Source organism: Hyla sarda, unplaced genomic scaffold (genome assembly GCF_029499605.1).
Source record: "Hyla sarda isolate aHylSar1 unplaced genomic scaffold, aHylSar1.hap1 scaffold_450, whole genome shotgun sequence".
Classification (NCBI taxonomy): Eukaryota; Metazoa; Chordata; class Amphibia; order Anura; family Hylidae; genus Hyla; species Hyla sarda.
In genome coordinates this window covers 132724-158448 of record NW_026610463.1, presented here as the reverse complement: position 1 = coordinate 158448, position 25725 = coordinate 132724, and the positions used below count along the sequence as shown (strand labels likewise).

At 45.4% G+C, this 25725-nt stretch overlaps 10 non-coding genes and 1 pseudogene across 10 annotated transcripts; all 11 read left to right on the top strand.

Annotated features, from left to right (window-relative positions):
* Positions 1 to 1419: 1419 nt before the first annotated feature.
* Positions 1420 to 1549, top strand: LOC130335415 (U2 spliceosomal RNA; annotated as a pseudogene).
* Positions 1550 to 3019: 1470 nt separating this feature from the next.
* Positions 3020 to 3205, top strand: LOC130335411 (U2 spliceosomal RNA). The gene has a single exon (XR_008877051.1). It is a non-coding gene; the product is annotated as a U2 spliceosomal RNA (small nuclear RNA).
* Positions 3206 to 5300: 2095 nt separating this feature from the next.
* Positions 5301 to 5491, top strand: LOC130335354 (U2 spliceosomal RNA). Its single transcript, XR_008877001.1, has one exon. It is a non-coding gene; the product is annotated as a U2 spliceosomal RNA (small nuclear RNA).
* A 2088-nt stretch (positions 5492 to 7579) lies between these two features.
* Positions 7580 to 7770, top strand: LOC130335353 (U2 spliceosomal RNA). Its single transcript, XR_008877000.1, has one exon. It is a non-coding gene; the product is annotated as a U2 spliceosomal RNA (small nuclear RNA).
* Positions 7771 to 11387: 3617 nt separating this feature from the next.
* LOC130335409 (U2 spliceosomal RNA) lies at positions 11388 to 11575 on the top strand. The gene has a single exon (XR_008877049.1). It is a non-coding gene; the product is annotated as a U2 spliceosomal RNA (small nuclear RNA).
* Positions 11576 to 13669: 2094 nt separating this feature from the next.
* Positions 13670 to 13860, top strand: LOC130335352 (U2 spliceosomal RNA). Its single transcript, XR_008876999.1, has one exon. It is a non-coding gene; the product is annotated as a U2 spliceosomal RNA (small nuclear RNA).
* Positions 13861 to 15950: 2090 nt separating this feature from the next.
* LOC130335351 (U2 spliceosomal RNA) lies at positions 15951 to 16141 on the top strand. The gene has a single exon (XR_008876998.1). It is a non-coding gene; the product is annotated as a U2 spliceosomal RNA (small nuclear RNA).
* Positions 16142 to 18230: 2089 nt separating this feature from the next.
* LOC130335465 (U2 spliceosomal RNA) lies at positions 18231 to 18421 on the top strand. The gene has a single exon (XR_008877095.1). It is a non-coding gene; the product is annotated as a U2 spliceosomal RNA (small nuclear RNA).
* Positions 18422 to 20516: 2095 nt separating this feature from the next.
* LOC130335464 (U2 spliceosomal RNA) lies at positions 20517 to 20707 on the top strand. The gene has a single exon (XR_008877094.1). It is a non-coding gene; the product is annotated as a U2 spliceosomal RNA (small nuclear RNA).
* A 2081-nt stretch (positions 20708 to 22788) lies between these two features.
* LOC130335463 (U2 spliceosomal RNA) lies at positions 22789 to 22979 on the top strand. Its single transcript, XR_008877093.1, has one exon. It is a non-coding gene; the product is annotated as a U2 spliceosomal RNA (small nuclear RNA).
* A 2092-nt stretch (positions 22980 to 25071) lies between these two features.
* LOC130335462 (U2 spliceosomal RNA) lies at positions 25072 to 25262 on the top strand. Its single transcript, XR_008877092.1, has one exon. It is a non-coding gene; the product is annotated as a U2 spliceosomal RNA (small nuclear RNA).
* Positions 25263 to 25725: the final 463 nt, after the last annotated feature.

Below are 25725 nucleotides of genomic sequence, written 5' to 3'. Positions count from 1 at the left end.
TGCATCAGAAGGTGCGAGGCCCTTGCTAAATTCTGTGCACAGACTTTGAGATCTATACTTTAGACTGTATCTAAACCTGCTCCAACATGGACTGACATTCTGGCCTACTTTCAGCCGATGCGACTTGTCTGTCGCTGAACAGTCGCTTTTTATGTATTCAGCACCTATGTATAATGTTGTAAAAATGCTCTAGAAGCTAAAGTCGCAGAAATGTCACACATATTTGGCCTGCAACTTTCTGTGCGACAAATTCAGACAGGAAAAATCAGTATAAATCCTTAGAAAATTATCCCCCAGTGTCTCCATCTGCTGGCGGTATTGAATAAGCATTGCTGCACTGATGGGGTATGCATTAGACGAAAAAAAAGAAGAAAAAGAAGAATAATACGCCCAGAAAAGAGGCGAAAAGGAGAAAAACGTAAAAAAAGTGAAAAAAAAGTAAGAGGAAGAGAAGGGAAAAAAAGGTGGAAATGGGTTTAAAAGTGATTTCGGCGGAGAAATATATATATATATATATATATATATATATATATATATATATATACGCGCACACACACACACATATATATAAACGTATTCTCCGTTGAGATATTGCAGCCGCTGCTGTGTCCAGGCCCAGGAGCCTTAGCACTGTGCTGTGATGTCACTCAATACCACTGACATCACTAGGTGTAAACAACATCTCTCCTTTGCTGTGTATGTGACTATGGAGCTGTTTGGTGATGTCGTCTATTATGGCCTTCATAGAAGCAACAGGAGATTGTTGCATCCATCTAGAACCCTCAGAACTACAGTGCTATGATGTCACTCACTTCCACAGGCCTTGCAGAGTGTAAACAACAACAACCCAGCTTTGTTGTGTATGTAACCATAGGGATTTGTGATGTCACCTAGAACCTTCACAGCAGCGACAGCTTTATGAGGAGCATCAGCACTGCTCTGCCTGAGCAGAACCATCACCGCCATAGGTTGTCAAATAACCCGGGTTTAACCCACACAGGTAAGTCCAATGGGGTGCAGGCATGTCCTCTATGCTTACAGCTTCCCGTGGGTGTTGGTTTGATACCGTTTGGGGACAGCCAAGGAGGCATCTGCAGGCAACAAAGGTAGGTGTGTGCTTGTGTGTGTGTTTCCTATGCAGATCCTAAGCCCAGTGTCACATGCAAGTAGGAGGAGTAAGAAGGGTTCCTGGCAAATCCGGGTTATGGATTGCATTTAAAAAGGCCCCGTGGGAGTGCAATGGGCCCCTGTCTTGCTGCTTAGCAATAATGGTATGGGTTTAGGTTCTGCTGTGTGTACTGGTGGTTGACTGCCCCCCAGCCCAGAGTGTGCATGGAAAATTGTCTGGCAGCCTCCCTGACAGCAAGCAGTGATAGTGCCCATGAAGGGCACCTTGTTGGGCCCACCCCTTTCACGGTTATCGCTTCTCGGCCTTTTGGCTAAGATCAAGTGTAGTATCTGCTTGCTTGATCTGGCTGGAAGGTGCCCGGGGTACCCGCTCCTTTTCCCTGGGGGATCGTCCCATCTATATGGTGGGACTAAACCCCCTTGCTGACATCAGGGTGGCGGCTTAGTCCCTGGCCAACGAGGAGCGATCACCACCTACCTACCTACCTACCTGCCTGCAGTAGGGGAGGTGTTTTTTCTGCGATGGAGGAGGCTGACAAGAAAGAAGAGTCTGCTGGAGGTGTACCTAGCTACGCCAGACTACGAAATGGAGTCCGAATTACTCTTTTGGATGCTGGAAAGAAGGAGAGAGGTTTATTCTTCGTGGTGGAGGAGATTTTGTTCCAGCTTTTTGAGCTGAGGAAGGACCAGATATTATCGATGCTGGAATTTCCAAGAAGTGGAGTCTATGATGTGGTTCTGGTTTCGGAGGAGGACTATGGTGTGTTCTGCAATAAAGCATTGCTGTGGAAGTCGCACCCTAAGTTGGGAGGGGTAGAGATTACTCCCCATTTCCCGACTCGGGAAAGACTTATAACTGTGAGGATGTACAGTCCGTATATCACAGAAGAAGAGATTGTTCTGTTCCTTTCTAGATTCTGTGAGGAGGTGAAGCCAAAAGGCAAGATCTATAATCAATATGGACTTTGGACGACAAAGTGGAAATTTCAAGTGAAGTTTCAGAAAACACCCGATGGAAACCTAATTTATCCCCCAGGGCGTTTTAAGATTGGCCCAGTAAATGGGGACCTGTTCTTTTCAGGCATGGACGACTTTTGTCGAAAGTGTAAAAGGTATGGCCATAGGAAAGATTTTTGTGATATTGTTTGGTGCTATAAATGCCAAGAAGAAGGCCATGAGCCAGAAGCATGTAAGGTGAAGAAAAAGTGTCATCTATGTGGTGATGAGGGACACCTGGCAATAATGTGTCCTAAGAAGAAGAAGAAGAAAAAGGAGGTTATGAAACGAAGTAGGGAGGAGGAAACTGATGTGAGGGAAGAACCTGAAGAGGAGGAAACTCCAACCAGGAAAGTGATGGAGGAGAAGAAAAGGAAAGAAAATGAAGAAGAATATGTACCGGTAGAGTATGGAGGCTCTCTTGATGTTGTCTTCAAGAGTGTGTCAAAAAAAGAGAAAAAAGCCTTTGACGAGGATTTGGGAAATCTGAAAGAAAGATTGGGAATCAAAGTCAATGAAGCAAGGGATAAAGTCTATTGTTCCTTTCACGCAGATATAGATAGATTTGTGGAAACATACAAGGTTCCAGCGTGGCTGGCGATTCCAGCCAAAAGTGAGATGCTGAGTGGATCTATAACTTGTGGTTTCTTAGACTTCTTGATGGTCTTTGCATGGAGAAGAGGAATGACATTTGGGTAATTTTTCTTTAAGAAATTATAGAATTATAGTATGGTTAGTTTTGGTTTGATAATTTTTTTATGTTTTTTTTATGTTTTAAATATGGTTTCTTTTATTGTTTAAAAAAAAAAAAAAAAAGAGATAAAGAAATAAAGAAAAACGGGTTTTCCTGATGATGAACAAAAAAATCAAGCTCAAATAAGATCTTAGAGCTCTGATGGAGTTCTGAGGGTTAACTAAAAAAAAAAAATCTGTTCTTATCAGTTTAATATCTGATACGTCCCCTATCTGGGGACCATATATTAAATGGATTTTTGAGAACGGGGGCCGATTTCGAAGCTTGCTTCCGTCGCCCTATGCATTGACCCGATATGGCAGTATCTTCGGGTACAGTGCACCACCCCCTTACAGGGTTAAAAAGAAAGATTCCTACTTTCATTGCTACCTGCTTGCTGGCTAGCCAGCTAGCCAGCCCTGTGGGCCTTGCTGCTGCTGCAGCCAAAAAACAAAAGGTGGTGCTGCTGCTGCTTCTGCTGCTTCTGCTTCTGCTTGTGTCTGGCCGCTGTTGGAGCGTCCAGGCACAGGACTTCTGCTGCTGCTGACTAAATGGCCTCCTTAATTGGATCATTTGAGTAGCCAGCACACCTGTGCAGGTAGGGCATGACATGATAGGCAGCTGCCTTGATAGCGGGTGGGTGCTGAATGTTCCTAATTGACAAAATAAGATTAATGCTTATGAAGAAATATAAAATCTCATCCCTTCCCCAATATCGCGCCACACTCCTACCCCTTAATTCCCTGGTTGAACTTGATGGACATATGTCTTTTTTCGACCGTACTAACTATGTAACTATGTAACATAACATGGGGGGGGGGGGGGGGGGGGTCTCCTGGCTGTTCACACAGGTGTGTCATTGCTGTACATTGACCATGCATTGCTTCTGTGGTATTGCAAAGGCAAAGACAAATGCTTCCAGCCATCCATTGCACTAATGGATTGGTCATCAGCTGGCTGTCTATGTCCCGCATCAATATAGACCAAAGTACAGAGGGTTAGGCTATGCTATTGTGCACCTACCTGATGCATCAGAAGGTGCGAGGCCCTTGCTAAATTCTGTGCACAGACTTTGAGATCTATACTTTAGACTGTATCTAAACCTGCTCCAACATGGACTGACATTCTGGCCTACTTTCAGCCGATGCGACTTGTCTGTCGCTGAACAGTCGCTTTTTATGTATTCAGCACCTATGTATAATGTTGTAAAAATGCTCTAGAAGCTAAAGTCGCAGAAATGTCACACATATTTGGCCTGCAACTTTCTGTGCGACAAATTCAGACAGGAAAAATCAGTATAAATCCTTAGAAAATTATCCCCCAGTGTCTCCATCTGCTGGCGGTATTGAATAAGCATTGCTGCACTGATGGGGTATGCATTAGACGAAAAAAAAGAAGAAAAAGAAGAATAATACGCCCAGAAAAGAGGCGAAAAGGAGAAAAACGTAAAAAAACGTGAAAAAAAAGTAAGAGGAAGAGAAGGGAAAAAAAGGTGGAAATGGGTTTAAAAGTGATTTCGGCGGAGAAATATATATATATATATATATATATATATATATATATATATATACGCGCACACACACACATATATATAAACGTATTCTCCGTTGAGATATTGCAGCCGCTGCTGTGTCCAGGCCCAGGAGCCTTAGCACTGTGCTGTGATGTCACTCAATACCACTGACATCACTAGGTGTAAACAACATCTCTCCTTTGCTGTGTATGTGACTATGGAGCTGTTTGGTGATGTCGTCTATTATGGCCTTCATAGAAGCAACAGGAGATTGTTGCATCCATCTAGAACCCTCAGAACTACAGTGCTATGATGTCACTCACTTCCACAGGCCTTGCAGAGTGTAAACAACAACAACCCAGCTTTGTTGTGTATGTAACCATAGGGATTTGTGATGTCACCTAGAACCTTCACAGCAGCGACAGCTTTATGAGGAGCATCAGCACTGCTCTGCCTGAGCAGAACCATCACCGCCATAGGTTGTCAAATAACCCAGGTTTAACCCACACAGGTAAGTCCAATGGGGTGCAGGCATGTCCTCTATGCTTACAGCTTCCCGTGGGTGTTGGTTTGATACCGTTTGGGGACAGCCAAGGAGGCATCTGCAGGCAACAAAGGTAGGTGTGTGCTTGTGTGTGTGTTTCCTATGCAGATCCTAAGCCCAGTGTCACATGCAAGTAGGAGGAGTAAGAAGGGTTCCTGGCAAATCCGGGTTATGGATTGCATTTAAAAAGGCCCCGTGGGAGTGCAATGGGCCCCTGTCTTGCTGCTTAGCAATAATGGTATGGGTTTAGGTTCTGCTGTGTGTACTGGTGGTTGACTGCCCCCCAGCCCAGAGTGTGCATGGAAAATTGTCTGGCAGCCTCCCTGACAGCAAGCAGTGATAGTGCCCATGAAGGGCACCTTGTTGGGCCCGCCCCTTTCACGGTTATCGCTTCTCGGCCTTTTGGCTAAGATCAAGTGTAGTATCTGTTCTTATCAGTTTAATATCTGATACGTCCCCTATCTGGGGACCATATATTAAATGGATTTTTGAGAACGGGGGCCGATTTCGAAGCTTGCTTCCGTCGCCCTATGCATTGACCCGATATGGCAGTATCTTCGGGTACAGTGCACCACCCCCTTACAGGGTTAAAAAGAAAGATTCCTACTTTCATTGCTACCTGCTTGCTGGCTAGCCAGCTAGCCAGCCCTGTGGGCCTTGCTGCTGCTGCAGCCAAAAAACAAAAGGTGGTGCTGCTGCTGCTTCTGCTGCTTCTGCTTCTGCTTGTGTCTGGCCGCTGTTGGAGCGTCCAGGCACAGGACTTCTGCTGCTGCTGACTAAATGGCCTCCTTAATTGGATCATTTGAGTAGCCAGCACACCTGTGCAGGTAGGGCATGACATGATAGGCAGCTGCCTTGATAGCGGGTGGGTGCTGAATGTTCCTAATTGACAAAATAAGATTAATGCTTATGAAGAAATATAAAATCTCATCCCTTCCCCAATGTCGCGCCACACCCCTACCACTTAATTCCCTGGTTGAACTTGATGGACATATGTCTTTTTTCGACCGTACTAACTATGTAACTATGTAACATAACATGGGGGGGGGGGTCTCCTGGCTGTTCACACAGGTGTGTCATTGCTGTACATTGACCATGCATTGCTTCTGTGGTATTGCAAAGGCAAAGACAAATGCTTCCAGCCATCCATTGCACTAATGGATTGGTCATCAGCTGGCTGTCTATGTCCCGCATCAATATAGACCAAAGTACAGAGGGTTAGGCTATGCTATTGTGCACCTACCTGATGCATCAGAAGGTGCGAGGCCCTTGCTAAATTCTGTGCACAGACTTTGAGATCTATACTTTAGACTGTATCTAAACCTGCTCCAACATGGACTGACATTCTGGCCTACTTTCAGCCGATGCGACTTGTCTGTCGCTGAACAGTCGCTTTTTATGTATTCAGCACCTATGTATAATGTTGTAAAAATGCTCTAGAAGCTAAAGTCGCAGAAATGTCACACATATTTGGCCTGCAACTTTCTGTGCGACAAATTCAGACAGGAAAAATCAGTATAAATCCTTAGAAAATTATCCCCCAGTGTCTCCATCTGCTGGCGGTATTGAATAAGCATTGCTGCACTGATGGGGTATGCATTAGACGAAAAAAAAGAAGAAAAAGAAGAATAATACGCCCAGAAAAGAGGCGAAAAGGAGAAAAACGTAAAAAAACGTGAAAAAAAAGTAAGAGGAAGAGAAGGGAAAAAAAGGTGGAAATGGGTTTAAAAGTGATTTCGGCGGATAAATATATATATATATATATATATATATATATATATATATATATATACGCGCACACACACACATATATATAAACGTATTCTCCGTTGAGATATTGCAGCCGCTGCTGTGTCCAGGCCCAGGAGCCTTAGCACTGTGCTGTGATGTCACTCAATACCACTGACATCACTAGGTGTAAACAACATCTCTCCTTTGCTGTGTATGTGACTATGGAGCTGTTTGGTGATGTCGTCTATTATGGCCTTCATAGAAGCAACAGGAGATTGTTGCATCCATCTAGAACCCTCAGAACTACAGTGCTATGATGTCACTCACTTCCACAGGCCTTGCAGAGTGTAAACAACAACAACCCAGCTTTGTTGTGTATGTAACCATAGGGATTTGTGATGTCACCTAGAACCTTCACAGCAGCGACAGCTTTATGAGGAGCATCAGCACTGCTCTGCCTGAGCAGAACCATCACCGCCATAGGTTGTCAAATAACCCAGGTTTAACCCACACAGGTAAGTCCAATGGGGTGCAGGCATGTCCTCTATGCTTACAGCTTCCCGTGGGTGTTGGTTTGATACCGTTTGGGGACAGCCAAGGAGGCATCTGCAGGCAACAAAGGTAGGTGTGTGCTTGTGTGTGTGTTTCCTATGCAGATCCTAAGCCCAGTGTCACATGCAAGTAGGAGGAGTAAGAAGGGTTCCTGGCAAATCCGGGTTATGGATTGCATTTAAAAAGGCCCCGTGGGAGTGCAATGGGCCCCTGTCTTGCTGCTTAGCAATAATGGTATGGGTTTAGGTTCTGCTGTGTGTACTGGTGGTTGACTGCCCCCCAGCCCAGAGTGTGCATGGAAAATTGTCTGGCAGCCTCCCTGACAGCAAGCAGTGATAGTGCCCATGAAGGGCACCTTGTTGGGCCCGCCCCTTTCACGGTTATCGCTTCTCGGCCTTTTGGCTAAGATCAAGTGTAGTATCTGTTCTTATCAGTTTAATATCTGATACGTCCCCTATCTGGGGACCATATATTAAATGGATTTTTGAGAACGGGGGCCGATTTCGAAGCTTGCTTCCGTCGCCCTATGCATTGACCCGATATGGCAGTATCTTCGGGTACAGTGCACCACCCCCTTACAGGGTTAAAAAGAAAGATTCCTACTTTCATTGCTACCTGCTTGCTGGCTAGCCAGCTAGCCAGCCCTGTGGGCCTTGCTGCTGCTGCAGCCAAAAAACAAAAGGTGGTGCTGCTGCTGCTTCTGCTGCTTCTGCTTCTGCTTGTGTCTGGCCGCTGTTGGAGCGTCCAGGCACAGGACTTCTGCTGCTGCTGACTAAATGGCCTCCTTAATTGGATCATTTGAGTAGCCAGCACACCTGTGCAGGTAGGGCATGACATGATAGGCAGCTGCCTTGATAGCGGGTGGGTGCTGAATGTTCCTAATTGACAAAATAAGATTAATGCTTATGAAGAAATATAAAATCTCATCCCTTCCCCAATGTCGCGCCACACCCCTACCACTTAATTCCCTGGTTGAACTTGATGGACATATGTCTTTTTTCGACCGTACTAACTATGTAACTATGTAACATAACATGGGGGGGGGGGTCTCCTGGCTGTTCACACAGGTGTGTCATTGCTGTACATTGACCATGCATTGCTTCTGTGGTATTGCAAAGGCAAAGACAAATGCTTCCAGCCATCCATTGCACTAATGGATTGGTCATCAGCTGGCTGTCTATGTCCCGCATCAATATAGACCAAAGTACAGAGGGTTAGGCTATGCTATTGTGCACCTACCTGATGCATCAGAAGGTGCGAGGCCCTTGCTAAATTCTGTGCACAGACTTTGAGATCTATACTTTAGACTGTATCTAAACCTGCTCCAACATGGACTGACATTCTGGCCTACTTTCAGCCGATGCGACTTGTCTGTCGCTGAACAGTCGCTTTTTATGTATTCAGCACCTATGTATAATGTTGTAAAAATGCTCTAGAAGCTAAAGTCGCAGAAATGTCACACATATTTGGCCTGCAACTTTCTGTGCGACAAATTCAGACAGGAAAAATCAGTATAAATCCTTAGAAAATTATCCCCCAGTGTCTCCATCTGCTGGCGGTATTGAATAAGCATTGCTGCACTGATGGGGTATGCATTAGACGAAAAAAAAGAAGAAAAAGAAGAATAATACGCCCAGAAAAGAGGCGAAAAGGAGAAAAACGTAAAAAAACGTGAAAAAAAAGTAAGAGGAAGAGAAGGGAAAAAAAGGTGGAAATGGGTTTAAAAGTGATTTCGGCGGATAAATATATATATATATATATATATATATATATATATATATACGCGCACACACACACATATATATAAACGTATTCTCCGTTGAGATATTGCAGCCGCTGCTGTGTCCAGGCCCAGGAGCCTTAGCACTGTGCTGTGATGTCACTCAATACCACTGACATCACTAGGTGTAAACAACATCTCTCCTTTGCTGTGTATGTGACTATGGAGCTGTTTGGTGATGTCGTCTATTATGGCCTTCATAGAAGCAACAGGAGATTGTTGCATCCATCTAGAACCCTCAGAACTACAGTGCTATGATGTCACTCACTTCCACAGGCCTTGCAGAGTGTAAACAACAACAACCCAGCTTTGTTGTGTATGTAACCATAGGGATTTGTGATGTCACCTAGAACCTTCACAGCAGCGACAGCTTTATGAGGAGCATCAGCACTGCTCTGCCTGAGCAGAACCATCACCGCCATAGGTTGTCAAATAACCCGGGTTTAACCCACACAGGTAAGTCCAATGGGGTGCAGGCATGTCCTCTATGCTTACAGCTTCCCGTGGGTGTTGGTTTGATACCGTTTGTGGACAGCCAAGGAGGCATCTGCAGGCAACAAAGGTAGGTGTGTGCTTGTGTGTGTGTTTCCTATGCAGATCCTAAGCCCAGTGTCACATGCAAGTAGGAGGAGTAAGAAGGGTTCCTGGCAAATCCGGGTTATGGATTGCATTTAAAAAGGCCCCGTGGGAGTGCAATGGGCCCCTGTCTTGCTGCTTAGCAATAATGGTATGGGTTTAGGTTCTGCTGTGTGTACTGGTGGTTGACTGCCCCCCAGCCCAGAGTGTGCATGGAAAATTGTCTGGCAGCCTCCCTGACAGCAAGCAGTGATAGTGCCCATGAAGGGCACCTTGTTGGGCCCGCCCCTTTCACGGTTATCGCTTCTCGGCCTTTTGGCTAAGATCAAGTGTAGTTCTGCTCACTTGGTCTGGCCAGAGGGTGTCTGGGGGGATCGTCCTTCTTAACGGAGGGACTTCACCCCCCTGCTGCTATTAGGGAGCCGGCTTAGTCCCCAGACAACGGGGAGCGATCACCACCACCTACCTGCTTACAGTGGGGGAGGTGTTTATCCTGATGGACATGGCTGGATCAAGTGGAGCATCATCAGAAGGCATCCCTGAGTATGCTAAGCTCAGAAATGGAGTTCGGATTTCCTTATTGGATACCTGCAAGAGAGGAAAAGGATTATGTTTCGTGGTCGAGGAGATCTTATTCAAGTTGCTGGAAATTAAGAAGGAACAAATCCTGTCTATGCTTGAATTCCCAAGAAATGGACACTACGATGTTATATTGGCTTCTGAAGAGGACTTTAATTTTTTTTGCAGCAAGTACCAGCAAAAGAAGGCCAATCCAGTTTTGGAGGGTGTGGAGGTGACCCCGCATTTTCCGAACCAGGAGAAAATATTGACGGTACGGATGTATAGTTCATATATACTGGAAAAAGACATTGAGACTTTTCTTTCTAGATTCTGTGACAATATTCTGTCAAAGGGAAAAGTCCTGAACCAATATGGCCTATGGACTACAAAATGGAAATTTAAAGTTAAATTTAAAAAGGAACCTAACGGTAAATTGATTTATCCACCTGGGCGATTCAAAATTGGATCGGTCAATGGTGACTTGTTCTATTCAGGGATGGAGGAATTTTGCCGTAAATGTAAACAATACGGGCACGGGAAAGACCTATGTACTCACTCATGGTGCTATAAGTGCCAGGAGGGAGGTCATGAAGCAGACACCTGCAACAACAACAAAAAAAAGAAGTGTCATCTGTGCGGTGAGGAAGATCACCTGGTAAATGTATGTCCCAAGAAACAAACAACGAAAAAGGAAACAGCTAAAAGGAGTAGGGAAGAAGAAGAAATTGGAGAACCTGAGTTGGAGGAAGTTCCAGCCAGAAAAGTGGCTGAAGAAAAGAAAAAGAAAGAAGAGGTTTATGTACCAATGGAATTTGGAGGTGTTTTGGATGGCATGTTGGAAAATATGCCAAAAAAGGAAAGAAGACCATTTGATATGGATTTAATGGAATTAAGGTCGAAATATGAAAATCGGTACGAGGAAGCTAGAGACAAAGTGTATTTTTCATTTCAAGCTGATATGGACAGATTTTTGGACACTTATAAAGTTCCATCTTGGTTGGGACTTCCGGTAAAAAGACAGATGATAAGAGGAACGATAAACCGTGGAATGATAGATTTCCTAATGGTATATGCCTGGAGAAATGGAATGTCTCTCTGATTAATTACTGGTGAAAGCAATGTTTGTTTGTTATTGTAAATGTGTATGTTTTTTTTTTCTGGTTAAATCTTTTTTATTGATTTTATTTTGTGGTCATTAGTGTTAAGAAGAAATAAAAAATGGGTTACCTGATGATGAGCAACAATCGAGTTCAAATAAGATCTTGGAACTCTGATTGAGTTTCTGAGGGCTAACTTAAAAAAAAAAAATCTGTTCTTATCAGTTTAATATCTGATACGTCCCCTATCTGGGGACCATATATTAAATGGATTTTTGAGAACGGGGGCCGATTTCGAAGCTTGCTTCCGTCGCCCTATGCATTGACCCGATATGGCAGTATCTTCGGGTACAGTGCACCACCCCCTTACAGGGTTAAAAAGAAAGATTCCTACTTTCATTGCTACCTGCTTGCTGGCTAGCCAGCTAGCCAGCCCTGTGGGCCTTGCTGCTGCTGCAGCCAAAAAACAAAAGGTGGTGCTGCTGCTGCTTCTGCTGCTTCTGCTTCTGCTTGTGTCTGGCCGCTGTTGGAGCGTCCAGGCACAGGACTTCTGCTGCTGCTGACTAAATGGCCTCCTTAATTGGATCATTTGAGTAGCCAGCACACCTGTGCAGGTAGGGCATGACATGATAGGCAGCTGCCTTGATAGCGGGTGGGTGCTGAATGTTCCTAATTGACAAAATAAGATTAATGCTTATGAAGAAATATAAAATCTCATCCCTTCCCCAATATCGCGCCACACCCCTACCCCTTAATTCCCTGGTTGAACTTGATGGACATATGTCTTTTTTCGACCGTACTAACTATGTAACTATGTAACATAACATGGGGGGGGGGGGGGGGGTCTCCTGGCTGTTCACACAGGTGTGTCATTGCTGTACATTGACCATGCATTGCTTCTGTGGTATTGCAAAGGCAAAGACAAATGCTTCCAGCCATCCATTGCACTAATGGATTGGTCATCAGCTGGCTGTCTATGTCCCGCATCAATATAGACCAAAGTACAGAGGGTTAGGCTATGCTATTGTGCACCTACCTGATGCATCAGAAGGTGCGAGGCCCTTGCTAAATTCTGTGCACAGACTTTGAGATCTATACTTTAGACTGTATCTAAACCTGCTCCAACATGGACTGACATTCTGGCCTACTTTCAGCCGATGCGACTTGTCTGTCGCTGAACAGTCGCTTTTTATGTATTCAGCACCTATGTATAATGTTGTAAAAATGCTCTAGAAGCTAAAGTCGCAGAAATGTCACACATATTTGGCCTGCAACTTTCTGTGCGACAAATTCAGACAGGAAAAATCAGTATAAATCCTTAGAAAATTATCCCCCAGTGTCTCCATCTGCTGGCGGTATTGAATAAGCATTGCTGCACTGATGGGGTATGCATTAGACGAAAAAAAAGAAGAAAAAGAAGAATAATACGCCAAGAGAAGAGGCGAAAAGGAGAAAAACGTAAAAAAACGTGAAAAAAAAGTAAGAGGAAGAGAAGGGAAAAAAAGGTGGAAATGGGTTTAAAAGTGATTTCGGCGGAGAAATATATATATATATATATATATATATATATATATATATATATATACGCGCACACACACACATATATATAAACGTATTCTCCGTTGAGATATTGCAGCCGCTGCTGTGTCCAGGCCCAGGAGCCTTAGCACTGTGCTGTGATGTCACTCAATACCACTGACATCACTAGGTGTAAACAACATCTCTCCTTTGCTGTGTATGTGACTATGGAGCTGTTTGGTGATGTCGTCTATTACGGCCTTCATAGAAGCAACAGGAGATTGTTGCATCCATCTAGAACCCTCAGAACTACAGTGCTATGATGTCACTCACTTCCACAGGCCTTGCAGAGTGTAAACAACAACAACCCAGCTTTGTTGTGTATGTAACCATAGGGATTTGTGATGTCACCTAGAACCTTCACAGCAGCGACAGCTTTATGAGGAGCATCAGCACTGCTCTGCCTGAGCAGAACCATCACCGCCATAGGTTGTCAAATAACCCGGGTTTAACCCACACAGGTAAGTCCAATGGGGTGCAGGCATGTCCTCTATGCTTACAGCTTCCCGTGGGTGTTGGTTTGATACCGTTTGGGGACAGCCAAGGAGGCATCTGCAGGCAACAAAGGTAGGTGTGTGCTTGTGTGTGTGTTTCCTATGCAGATCCTAAGCCCAGTGTCACATGCAAGTAGGAGGAGTAAGAAGGGTTCCTGGCAAATCCGGGTTATGGATTGCATTTAAAAAGGCCCCGTGGGAGTGCAATGGGCCCCTGTCTTGCTGCTTAGCAATAATGGTATGGGTTTAGGTTCTGCTGTGTGTACTGGTGGTTGACTGCCCCCCAGCCCAGAGTGTGCATGGAAAATTGTCTGGCAGCCTCCCTGACAGCAAGCAGTGATAGTGCCCATGAAGGGCACCTTGTTGGGCCCGCCCCTTTCACGGTTATCGCTTCTCGGCCTTTTGGCTAAGATCAAGTGTAGTATCTGTTCTTATCAGTTTAATATCTGATACGTCCCCTATCTGGGGACCATATATTAAATGGATTTTTGAGAACGGGGGCCGATTTCGAAGCTTGCTTCCGTCGCCCTATGCATTGACCCGATATGGCAGTATCTTCGGGTACAGTGCACCACCCCCTTACAGGGTTAAAAAGAAAGATTCCTACTTTCATTGCTACCTGCTTGCTGGCTAGCCAGCTAGCCAGCCCTGTGGGCCTTGCTGCTGCTGCAGCCAAAAAACAAAAGGTGGTGCTGCTGCTGCTTCTGCTGCTTCTGCTTCTGCTTGTGTCTGGCCGCTGTTGGAGCGTCCAGGCACAGGACTTCTGCTGCTGCTGACTAAATGGCCTCCTTAATTGGTTCATTTGAGTAGCCAGCACACCTGTGCAGGTAGGGCATGACATGATAGGCAGCTGCCTTGATAGCGGGTGGGTGCTGAATGTTCCTAATTGACAAAATAAGATTAATGCTTATGAAGAAATATAAAATCTCATCCCTTCCCCAATATCGCGCCACACCCCTACCCCTTAATTCCCTGGTTGAACTTGATGGACATATGTCTTTTTTCGACCGTACTAACTATGTAACTATGTAACATAACATGGGGGGGGGGGGGTCTCCTGGCTGTTCACACAGGTGTGTCATTGCTGTACATTGACCATGCATTGCTTCTGTGGTATTGCAAAGGCAAAGACAAATGCTTCCAGCCATCCATTGCACTAATGGATTGGTCATCAGCTGGCTGTCTATGTCCCGCATCAATATAGACCAAAGTACAGAGGGTTAGGCTATGCTATTGTGCACCTACCTGATGCATCAGAAGGTGCGAGGCCCTTGCTAAATTCTGTGCACAGACTTTGAGATCTATACTTTAGACTGTATCTAAACCTGCTCCAACATGGACTGACATTCTGGCCTACTTTCAGCCGATGCGACTTGTCTGTCGCTGAACAGTCGCTTTTTATGTATTCAGCACCTATGTATAATGTTGTAAAAATGCTCTAGAAGCTAAAGTCGCAGAAATGTCACACATATTTGGCCTGCAACTTTCTGTGCGACAAATTCAGACAGGAAAAATCAGTATAAATCCTTAGAAAATTATCCCCCAGTGTCTCCATCTGCTGGCGGTATTGAATAAGCATTGCTGCACTGATGGGGTATGCATTAGACGAAAAAAAAGAAGAAAAAGAAGAATAATACGCCCAGAAAAGAGGCGAAAAGGAGAAAAACGTAAAAAAACGTGAAAAAAAAGTAAGAGGAAGAGAAGGGAAAAAAAGGTGGAAATGGGTTTAAAAGTGATTTCGGCGGAGAAATATATATATATATATATATATATATATATATATATATATATATACGCGCACACACACACATATATATAAACGTATTCTCCGTTGAGATATTGCAGCCGCTGCTGTGTCCAGGCCCAGGAGCCTTAGCACTGTGCTGTGATGTCACTCAATACCACTGACATCACTAGGTGTAAACAACATCTCTCCTTTGCTGTGTATGTGACTATGGAGCTGTTTGGTGATGTCGTCTATTATGGCCTTCATAGAAGCAACAGGAGATTGTTGCATCCATCTAGAACCCTCAGAACTACAGTGCTATGATGTCACTCACTTCCACAGGCCTTGCAGAGTGTAAACAACAACAACCCAGCTTTGTTGTGTATGTAACCATAGGGATTTGTGATGTCACCTAGAACCTTCACAGCAGCGACAGCTTTATGAGGAGCATCAGCACTGCTCTGCCTGAGCAGAACCATCACCGCCATAGGTTGTCAAATAACCCGGGTTTAACCCACACAGGTAAGTCCAATGGGGTGCAGGCATGTCCTCTATGCTTACAGCTTCCCGTGGGTGTTGGTTTGATACCGTTTGGGGACAGCCAAGGAGGCATCTGCAGGCAACAAAGGTAGGTGTGTGCTTGTGTGTGTGTTTCCTATGCAGATCCTAAGCCCAGTGTCACATGCAAGTAGGAGGAGTAAGAAGGGTTCCTGGCAAATCCGGGTTATGGATTGCATTTAAAAAGGCCCCGTGGGAGTGCAATGGGCCCCTGTCTTGCTGCTTAGCAATAATGGTATGGGTTTAGGTTCTGCTGTGTGTACTGGTGGTTGACTGCCCCCCAGCCCAGAGTGTGCATGGAAAATTGTCTGGCAGCCTCCCTGACAGCAAGCAGTGATAGTGCCCATGAAGGGCACCTTGTTGGGCCCGCCCCTTTCACGGTTATCGCTTCTCGGCCTTTTGGCTAAGATCAAGTGTAGTATCTGTTCTTATCAGTTTAATATCTGATACGTCCCCTATCTGGGGACCATATATTAAATGGATTTTTGAGAACGGGGGCCGATTTCGAAGCTTGCTTCCGTCGCCCTATGCATTGACCCGATATGGCAGTATCTTCGGGTACAGTGCACCACCCCCTTACAGGGTTAAAAAGAAAGATTCCTACTTTCATTGCTACCTGCTTGCTGGCTAGCCAGCTAGCCAGCCCTGTGGGCCTTGCTGCTGCTGCAGCCAAAAAACAAAAGGTGGTGCTGCTGCTGCTTCTGCTGCTTCTGCTTCTGCTTGTGTCTGGCCGCTGTTGGAGCGTCCAGGCACAGGACTTCTGCTGCTGCTGACTAAATGGCCTCCTTAATTGGATCATTTGAGTAGCCAGCACACCTGTGCAGGTAGGGCATGACATGATAGGCAGCTGCCTTGATAGCGGGTGGGTGCTGAATGTTCCTAATTGACAAAATAAGATTAATGCTTATGAAGAAATATAAAATCTCATCCCTTCCCCAATATCGCGCCACACCCCTACCCCTTAATTCCCTGGTTGAACTTGATGGACATATGTCTTTTTTCGACCGTACTAACTATGTAACTATGTAACATAACATGGGGGGGGGGGGGGTCTCCTGGCTGTTCACACAGGTGTGTCATTGCTGTACATTGACCATGCATTGCTTCTGTGGTATTGCAAAGGCAAAGACAAATGCTTCCAGCCATCCATTGCACTAATGGATTGGTCATCAGCTGGCTGTCTATGTCCCGCATCAATATAGACCAAAGTACAGAGGGTTAGGCTATGCTATTGTGCACCTACCTGATGCATCAGAAGGTGCGAGGCCCTTGCTAAATTCTGTGCACAGACTTTGAGATCTATACTTTAGACTGTATCTAAACCTGCTCCAACATGGACTGACATTCTGGCCTACTTTCAGCCGATGCGACTTGTCTGTCGCTGAACAGTCGCTTTTTATGTATTCAGCACCTATGTATAATGTTGTAAAAATGCTCTAGAAGCTAAAGTCGCAGAAATGTCACACATATTTGGCCTGCAACTTTCTGTGCGACAAATTCAGACAGGAAAAATCAGTATAAATCCTTAGAAAATTATCCCCCAGTGTCTCCATCTGCTGGCGGTATTGAATAAGCATTGCTGCACTGATGGGGTATGCATTAGACGAAAAAAAAGAAGAAAAAGAAGAATAATACGCCCAGAAAAGAGGCGAAAAGGAGAAAAACGTAAAAAAACGTGAAAAAAAAGTAAGAGGAAGAGAAGGGAAAAAAAGGTGGAAATGGGTTTAAAAGTGATTTCGGCGGAGAAATATATATATATATATATATATATATATATATATATATATATACGCGCACACACACACATATATATAATCGTATTCTCCGTTGAGATATTGCAGCCGCTGCTGTGTCCAGGCCCAGGAGCCTTAGCACTGTGCTGTGATGTCACTCAATACCACTGACATCACTAGGTGTAAACAACATCTCTCCTTTGCTGTGTATGTGACTATGGAGCTGTTTGGTGATGTCGTCTATTATGGCCTTCATAGAAGCAACAGGAGATTGTTGCATCCATCTAGAACCCTCAGAACTACAGTGCTATGATGTCACTCACTTCCACAGGCCTTGCAGAGTGTAAACAACAACAACCCAGCTTTGTTGTGTATGTAACCATAGGGATTTGTGATGTCACCTAGAACCTTCACAGCAGCGACAGCTTTATGAGGAGCATCAGCACTGCTCTGCCTGAGCAGAACCATCACCGCCATAGGTTGTCAAATAACCCGGGTTTAACCCACACAGGTAAGTCCAATGGGGTGCAGGCATGTCCTCTATGCTTACAGCTTCCCGTGGGTGTTGGTTTGATACCGTTTGGGGACAGCCAAGGAGGCATCTGCAGGCAACAAAGGTAGGTGTGTGCTTGTGTGTGTGTTTCCTATGCAGATCCTAAGCCCAGTGTCACATGCAAGTAGGAGGAGTAAGAAGGGTTCCTGGCAAATCCGGGTTATGGATTGCATTTAAAAAGGCCCCGTGGGAGTGCAATGGGCCCCTGTCTTGCTGCTTAGCAATAATGGTATGGGTTTAGGTTCTGCTGTGTGTACTGGTGGTTGACTGCCCCCCAGCCCAGAGTGTGCATGGAAAATTGTCTGGCAGCCTCCCTGACAGCAAGCAGTGATAGTGCCCATGAAGGGCACCTTGTTGGGCCCGCCCCTTTCACGGTTATCGCTTCTCGGCCTTTTGGCTAAGATCAAGTGTAGTATCTGTTCTTATCAGTTTAATATCTGATACGTCCCCTATCTGGGGACCATATATTAAATGGATTTTTGAGAACGGGGGCCGATTTCGAAGCTTGCTTCCGTCGCCCTATGCATTGACCCGATATGGCAGTATCTTCGGGTACAGTGCACCACCCCCTTACAGGGTTAAAAAGAAAGATTCCTACTTTCATTGCTACCTGCTTGCTGGCTAGCCAGCTAGCCAGCCCTGTGGGCCTTGCTGCTGCTGCAGCCAAAAAACAAAAGGTGGTGCTGCTGCTGCTTCTGCTGCTTCTGCTTCTGCTTGTGTCTGGCCGCTGTTGGAGCGTCCAGGCACAGGACTTCTGCTGCTGCTGACTAAATGGCCTCCTTAATTGGATCATTTGAGTAGCCAGCACACCTGTGCAGGTAGGGCATGACATGATAGGCAGCTGCCTTGATAGCGGGTGGGTGCTGAATGTTCCTAATTGACAAAATAAGATTAATGCTTATGAAGAAATATAAAATCTCATCCCTTCCCCAATATCGCGCCACACCCCTACCCCTTAATTCCCTGGTTGAACTTGATGGACATATGTCTTTTTTCGACCGTACTAACTATGTAACTATGTAACATAACATGGGGGGGGGGGGGGTCTCCTGGCTGTTCACACAGGTGTGTCATTGCTGTACATTGACCATGCATTGCTTCTGTGGTATTGCAAAGGCAAAGACAAATGCTTCCAGCCATCCATTGCACTAATGGATTGGTCATCAGCTGGCTGTCTATGTCCCGCATCAATATAGACCAAAGTACAGAGGGTTAGGCTATGCTATTGTGCACCTACCTGATGCATCAGAAGGTGCGAGGCCCTTGCTAAATTCTGTGCACAGACTTTGAGATCTATACTTTAGACTGTATCTAAACCTGCTCCAACATGGACTGACATTCTGGCCTACTTTCAGCCGATGCGACTTGTCTGTCGCTGAACAGTCGCTTTTTATGTATTCAGCACCTATGTATAATGTTGTAAAAATGCTCTAGAAGCTAAAGTCGCAGAAATGTCACACATATTTGGCCTGCAACTTTCTGTGCGACAAATTCAGACAGGAAAAATCAGTATAAATCCTTAGAAAATTATCCCCCAGTGTCTCCATCTGCTGGCGGTATTGAATAAGCATTGCTGCACTGATGGGGTATGCATTAGACGAAAAAAAAGAAGAAAAAGAAGAATAATACGCCCAGAGAAGAGGCGAAAAGGAGAAAAACGTAAAAAAACGTGAAAAAAAAGTAAGAGGAAGAGAAGGGAAAAAAAGGTGGAAATGGGTTTAAAAGTGATTTCGGCGGAGAAATATATATATATATATATATATATATATATATATATATATATATATATACGCGCACACACACACATATATATAAACGTATTCTCCGTTGAGATATTGCAGCCGCTGCTGTGTCCAGGCCCAGGAGCCTTAGCACTGTGCTGTGATGTCACTCAATACCACTGACATCACTAGGTGTAAACAACATCTCTCCTTTGCTGTGTATGTGACTATGGAGCTGTTTGGTGATGTCGTCTATTACGGCCTTCATAGAAGCAACAGGAGATTGTTGCATCCATCTAGAACCCTCAGAACTACAGTGCTATGATGTCACTCACTTCCACAGGCCTTGCAGAGTGTAAACAACAACAACCCAGCTTTGTTGTGTATGTAACCATAGGGATTTGTGATGTCACCTAGAACCTTCACAGCAGCGACAGCTTTATGAGGAGCATCAGCACTGCTCTGCCTGAGCAGAACCATCACCGCCATAGGTTGTCAAATAACCCGGGTTTAACCCACACAGGTAAGTCCAATGGGGTGCAGGCATGTCCTCTATGCTTACAGCTTCCCGTGGGTGTTGGTTTGATACCGTTTGGGGACAGCCAAGGAGGCATCTGCAGGCAACAAAGGTAGGTGTGTGCTTGTGTGTGTGTTTCCTATGCAGATCCTAAGCCCAGTGTCACATGCAAGTAGGAGGAGTAAGAAGGGTTCCTGGCAAATCCGGGTTATGGATTGCATTTAAAAAGGCCCCGTGGGAGTGCAATGGGCCCCTGTCTTGCTGCTTAGCAATAATGGTATGGGTTTAGGTTCTGCTGTGTGTACTGGTGGTTGACTGCCCCCCAGCCCAGAGTGTGCATGGAAAATTGTCTGGCAGCCTCCCTGACAGCAAGCAGTGATAGTGCCCATGAAGGGCACCTTGTTGGGCCCGCCCCTTTCACGGTTATCGCTTCTCGGCCTTTTGGCTAAGATCAAGTGTAGTATCTGTTCTTATCAGTTTAATATCTGATACGTCCCCTATCTGGGGACCATATATTAAATGGATTTTTGAGAACGGGGGCCGATTTCGAAGCTTGCTTCCGTCGCCCTATGCATTGACCCGATATGGCAGTATCTTCGGGTACAGTGCACCACCCCCTTACAGGGTTAAAAAGAAAGATTCCTACTTTCATTGCTACCTGCTTGCTGGCTAGCCAGCTAGCCAGCCCTGTGGGCCTTGCTGCTGCTGCAGCCAAAAAACAAAAGGTGGTGCTGCTGCTGCTTCTGCTGCTTCTGCTTCTGCTTGTGTCTGGCCGCTGTTGGAGCGTCCAGGCACAGGACTTCTGCTGCTGCTGACTAAATGGCCTCCTTAATTGGTTCATTTGAGTAGCCAGCACACCTGTGCAGGTAGGGCATGACATGATAGGCAGCTGCCTTGATAGCGGGTGGGTGCTGAATGTTCCTAATTGACAAAATAAGATTAATGCTTATGAAGAAATATAAAATCTCATCCCTTCCCCAATATCGCGCCACACCCCTACCCCTTAATTCCCTGGTTGAACTTGATGGACATATGTCTTTTTTCGACCGTACTAACTATGTAACTATGTAACATAACATGGGGGGGGGGGGGGTCTCCTGGCTGTTCACACAGGTGTGTCATTGCTGTACATTGACCATGCATTGCTTCTGTGGTATTGCAAAGGCAAAGACAAATGCTTCCAGCCATCCATTGCACTAATGGATTGGTCATCAGCTGGCTGTCTATGTCCCGCATCAATATAGACCAAAGTACAGAGGGTTAGGCTATGCTATTGTGCACCTACCTGATGCATCAGAAGGTGCGAGGCCCTTGCTAAATTCTGTGCACAGACTTTGAGATCTATACTTTAGACTGTATCTAAACCTGCTCCAACATGGACTGACATTCTGGCCTACTTTCAGCCGATGCGACTTGTCTGTCGCTGAACAGTCGCTTTTTATGTATTCAGCACCTATGTATAATGTTGTAAAAATGCTCTAGAAGCTAAAGTCGCAGAAATGTCACACATATTTGGCCTGCAACTTTCTGTGCGACAAATTCAGACAGGAAAAATCAGTATAAATCCTTAGAAAATTATCCCCCAGTGTCTCCATCTGCTGGCGGTATTGAATAAGCATTGCTGCACTGATGGGGTATGCATTAGACGAAAAAAAAGAAGAAAAAGAAGAATAATACGCCCAGAAAAGAGGCGAAAAGGAGAAAAACGTAAAAAAACGTGAAAAAAAAGTAAGAGGAAGAGAAGGGAAAAAAAGGTGGAAATGGGTTTAAAAGTGATTTCGGCGGAGAAATATATATATATATATATATATATATATATATATACGCGCACACACACACATATATATAAACGTATTCTCCGTTGAGATATTGCAGCCGCTGCTGTGTCCAGGCCCAGGAGCCTTAGCACTGTGCTGTGATGTCACTCAATACCACTGACATCACTAGGTGTAAACAACATCTCTCCTTTGCTGTGTATGTGACTATGGAGCTGTTTGGTGATGTCGTCTATTATGGCCTTCATAGAAGCAACAGGAGATTGTTGCATCCATCTAGAACCCTCAGAACTACAGTGCTATGATGTCACTCACTTCCACAGGCCTTGCAGAGTGTAAACAACAACAACCCAGCTTTGTTGTGTATGTAACCATAGGGATTTGTGATGTCACCTAGAACCTTCACAGCAGCGACAGCTTTATGAGGAGCATCAGCACTGCTCTGCCTGAGCAGAACCATCACCGCCATAGGTTGTCAAATAACCCGGGTTTAACCCACACAGGTAAGTCCAATGGGGTGCAGGCATGTCCTCTATGCTTACAGCTTCCCGTGGGTGTTGGTTTGATACCGTTTGGGGACAGCCAAGGAGGCATCTGCAGGCAACAAAGGTAGGTGTGTGCTTGTGTGTGTGTTTCCTATGCAGATCCTAAGCCCAGTGTCACATGCAAGTAGGAGGAGTAAGAAGGGTTCCTGGCAAATCCGGGTTATGGATTGCATTTAAAAAGGCCCCGTGGGAGTGCAATGGGCCCCTGTCTTGCTGCTTAGCAATAATGGTATGGGTTTAGGTTCTGCTGTGTGTACTGGTGGTTGACTGCCCCCCAGCCCAGAGTGTGCATGGAAAATTGTCTGGCAGCCTCCCTGACAGCAAGCAGTGATAGTGCCCATGAAGGGCACCTTGTTGGGCCCGCCCCTTTCACGGTTATCGCTTCTCGGCCTTTTGGCTAAGATCAAGTGTAGTATCTGTTCTTATCAGTTTAATATCTGATACGTCCCCTATCTGGGGACCATATATTAAATGGATTTTTGAGAACGGGGGCCGATTTCGAAGCTTGCTTCCGTCGCCCTATGCATTGACCCGATATGGCAGTATCTTCGGGTACAGTGCACCACCCCCTTACAGGGTTAAAAAGAAAGATTCCTACTTTCATTGCTACCTGCTTGCTGGCTAGCCAGCTAGCCAGCCCTGTGGGCCTTGCTGCTGCTGCAGCCAAAAAACAAAAGGTGGTGCTGCTGCTGCTTCTGCTGCTTCTGCTTCTGCTTGTGTCTGGCCGCTGTTGGAGCGTCCAGGCACAGGACTTCTGCTGCTGCTGACTAAATGGCCTCCTTAATTGGATCATTTGAGTAGCCAGCACACCTGTGCAGGTAGGGCATGACATGATAGGCAGCTGCCTTGATAGCGGGTGGGTGCTGAATGTTCCTAATTGACAAAATAAGATTAATGCTTATGAAGAAATATAAAATCTCATCCCTTCCCCAATATCGCGCCACACCCCTACCCCTTAATTCCCTGGTTGAACTTGATGGACATATGTCTTTTTTCGACCGTACTAACTATGTAACTATGTAACATAACATGGGGGGGGGGGGGGGTCTCCTGGCTGTTCACACAGGTGTGTCATTGCTGTACATTGACCATGCATTGCTTCTGTGGTATTGCAAAGGCAAAGACAAATGCTTCCAGCCATCCATTGCACTAATGGATTGGTCATCAGCTGGCTGTCTATGTCCCGCATCAATATAGACCAAAGTACAGAGGGTTAGGCTATGCTATTGTGCACCTACCTGATGCATCAGAAGGTGCGAGGCCCTTGCTAAATTCTGTGCACAGACTTTGAGATCTATACTTTAGACTGTATCTAAACCTGCTCCAACATGGACTGACATTCTGGCCTACTTTCAGCCGATGCGACTTGTCTGTCGCTGAACAGTCGCTTTTTATGTATTCAGCACCTATGTATAATGTTGTAAAAATGCTCTAGAAGCTAAAGTCGCAGAAATGTCACACATATTTGGCCTGCAACTTTCTGTGCGACAAATTCAGACAGGAAAAATCAGTATAAATCCTTAGAAAATTATCCCCCAGTGTCTCCATCTGCTGGCGGTATTGAATAAGCATTGCTGCACTGATGGGGTATGCATTAGACGAAAAAAAAGAAGAAAAAGAAGAATAATACGCCCAGAAAAGAGGCGAAAAGGAGAAAAACGTAAAAAAACGTGAAAAAAAAGTAAGAGGAAGAGAAGGGAAAAAAAGGTGGAAATGGGTTTAAAAGTGATTTCGGCGGAGAAATATATATATATATATATATATATATATATATATATATATATATACGCGCACACACACACATATATATAAACGTATTCTCCGTTGAGATATTGCAGCCGCTGCTGTGTCCAGGCCCAGGAGCCTTAGCACTGTGCTGTGATGTCACTCAATACCACTGACATCACTAGGTGTAAACAACATCTCTCCTTTGCTGTGTATGTGACTATGGAGCTGTTTGGTGATGTCGTCTATTATGGCCTTCATAGAAGCAACAGGAGATTGTTGCATCCATCTAGAACCCTCAGAACTACAGTGCTATGATGTCACTCACTTCCACAGGCCTTGCAGAGTGTAAACAACAACAACCCAGCTTTGTTGTGTATGTAACCATAGGGATTTGTGATGTCACCTAGAACCTTCACAGCAGCGACAGCTTTATGAGGAGCATCAGCACTGCTCTGCCTGAGCAGAACCATCACCGCCATAGGTTGTCAAATAACCCGGGTTTAACCCACACAGGTAAGTCCAATGGGGTGCAGGCATGTCCTCTATGCTTACAGCTTCCCGTGGGTGTTGGTTTGATACCGTTTGGGGACAGCCAAGGAGGCATCTGCAGGCAACAAAGGTAGGTGTGTGCTTGTGTGTGTGTTTCCTATGCAGATCCTAAGCCCAGTGTCACATGCAAGTAGGAGGAGTAAGAAGGGTTCCTGGCAAATCCGGGTTATGGATTGCATTTAAAAAGGCCCCGTGGGAGTGCAATGGGCCCCTGTCTTGCTGCTTAGCAATAATGGTATGGGTTTAGGTTCTGCTGTGTGTACTGGTGGTTGACTGCCCCCCAGCCCAGAGTGTGCATGGAAAATTGTCTGGCAGCCTCCCTGACAGCAAGCAGTGATAGTGCCCATGAAGGGCACCTTGTTGGGCCCGCCCCTTTCACGGTTATCGCTTCTCGGCCTTTTGGCTAAGATCAAGTGTAGTATCTGTTCTTATCAGTTTAATATCTGATACGTCCCCTATCTGGGGACCATATATTAAATGGATTTTTGAGAACGGGGGCCGATTTCGAAGCTTGCTTCCGTCGCCCTATGCATTGACCCGATATGGCAGTATCTTCGGGTACAGTGCACCACCCCCTTACAGGGTTAAAAAGAAAGATTCCTACTTTCATTGCTACCTGCTTGCTGGCTAGCCAGCTAGCCAGCCCTGTGGGCCTTGCTGCTGCTGCAGCCAAAAAACAAAAGGTGGTGCTGCTGCTGCTTCTGCTGCTTCTGCTTCTGCTTGTGTCTGGCCGCTGTTGGAGCGTCCAGGCACAGGACTTCTGCTGCTGCTGACTAAATGGCCTCCTTAATTGGATCATTTGAGTAGCCAGCACACCTGTGCAGGTAGGGCATGACATGATAGGCAGCTGCCTTGATAGCGGGTGGGTGCTGAATGTTCCTAATTGACAAAATAAGATTAATGCTTATGAAGAAATATAAAATCTCATCCCTTCCCCAATATCGCGCCACACCCCTACCCCTTAATTCCCTGGTTGAACTTGATGGACATATGTCTTTTTTCGACCGTACTAACTATGTAACTATGTAACATAACAT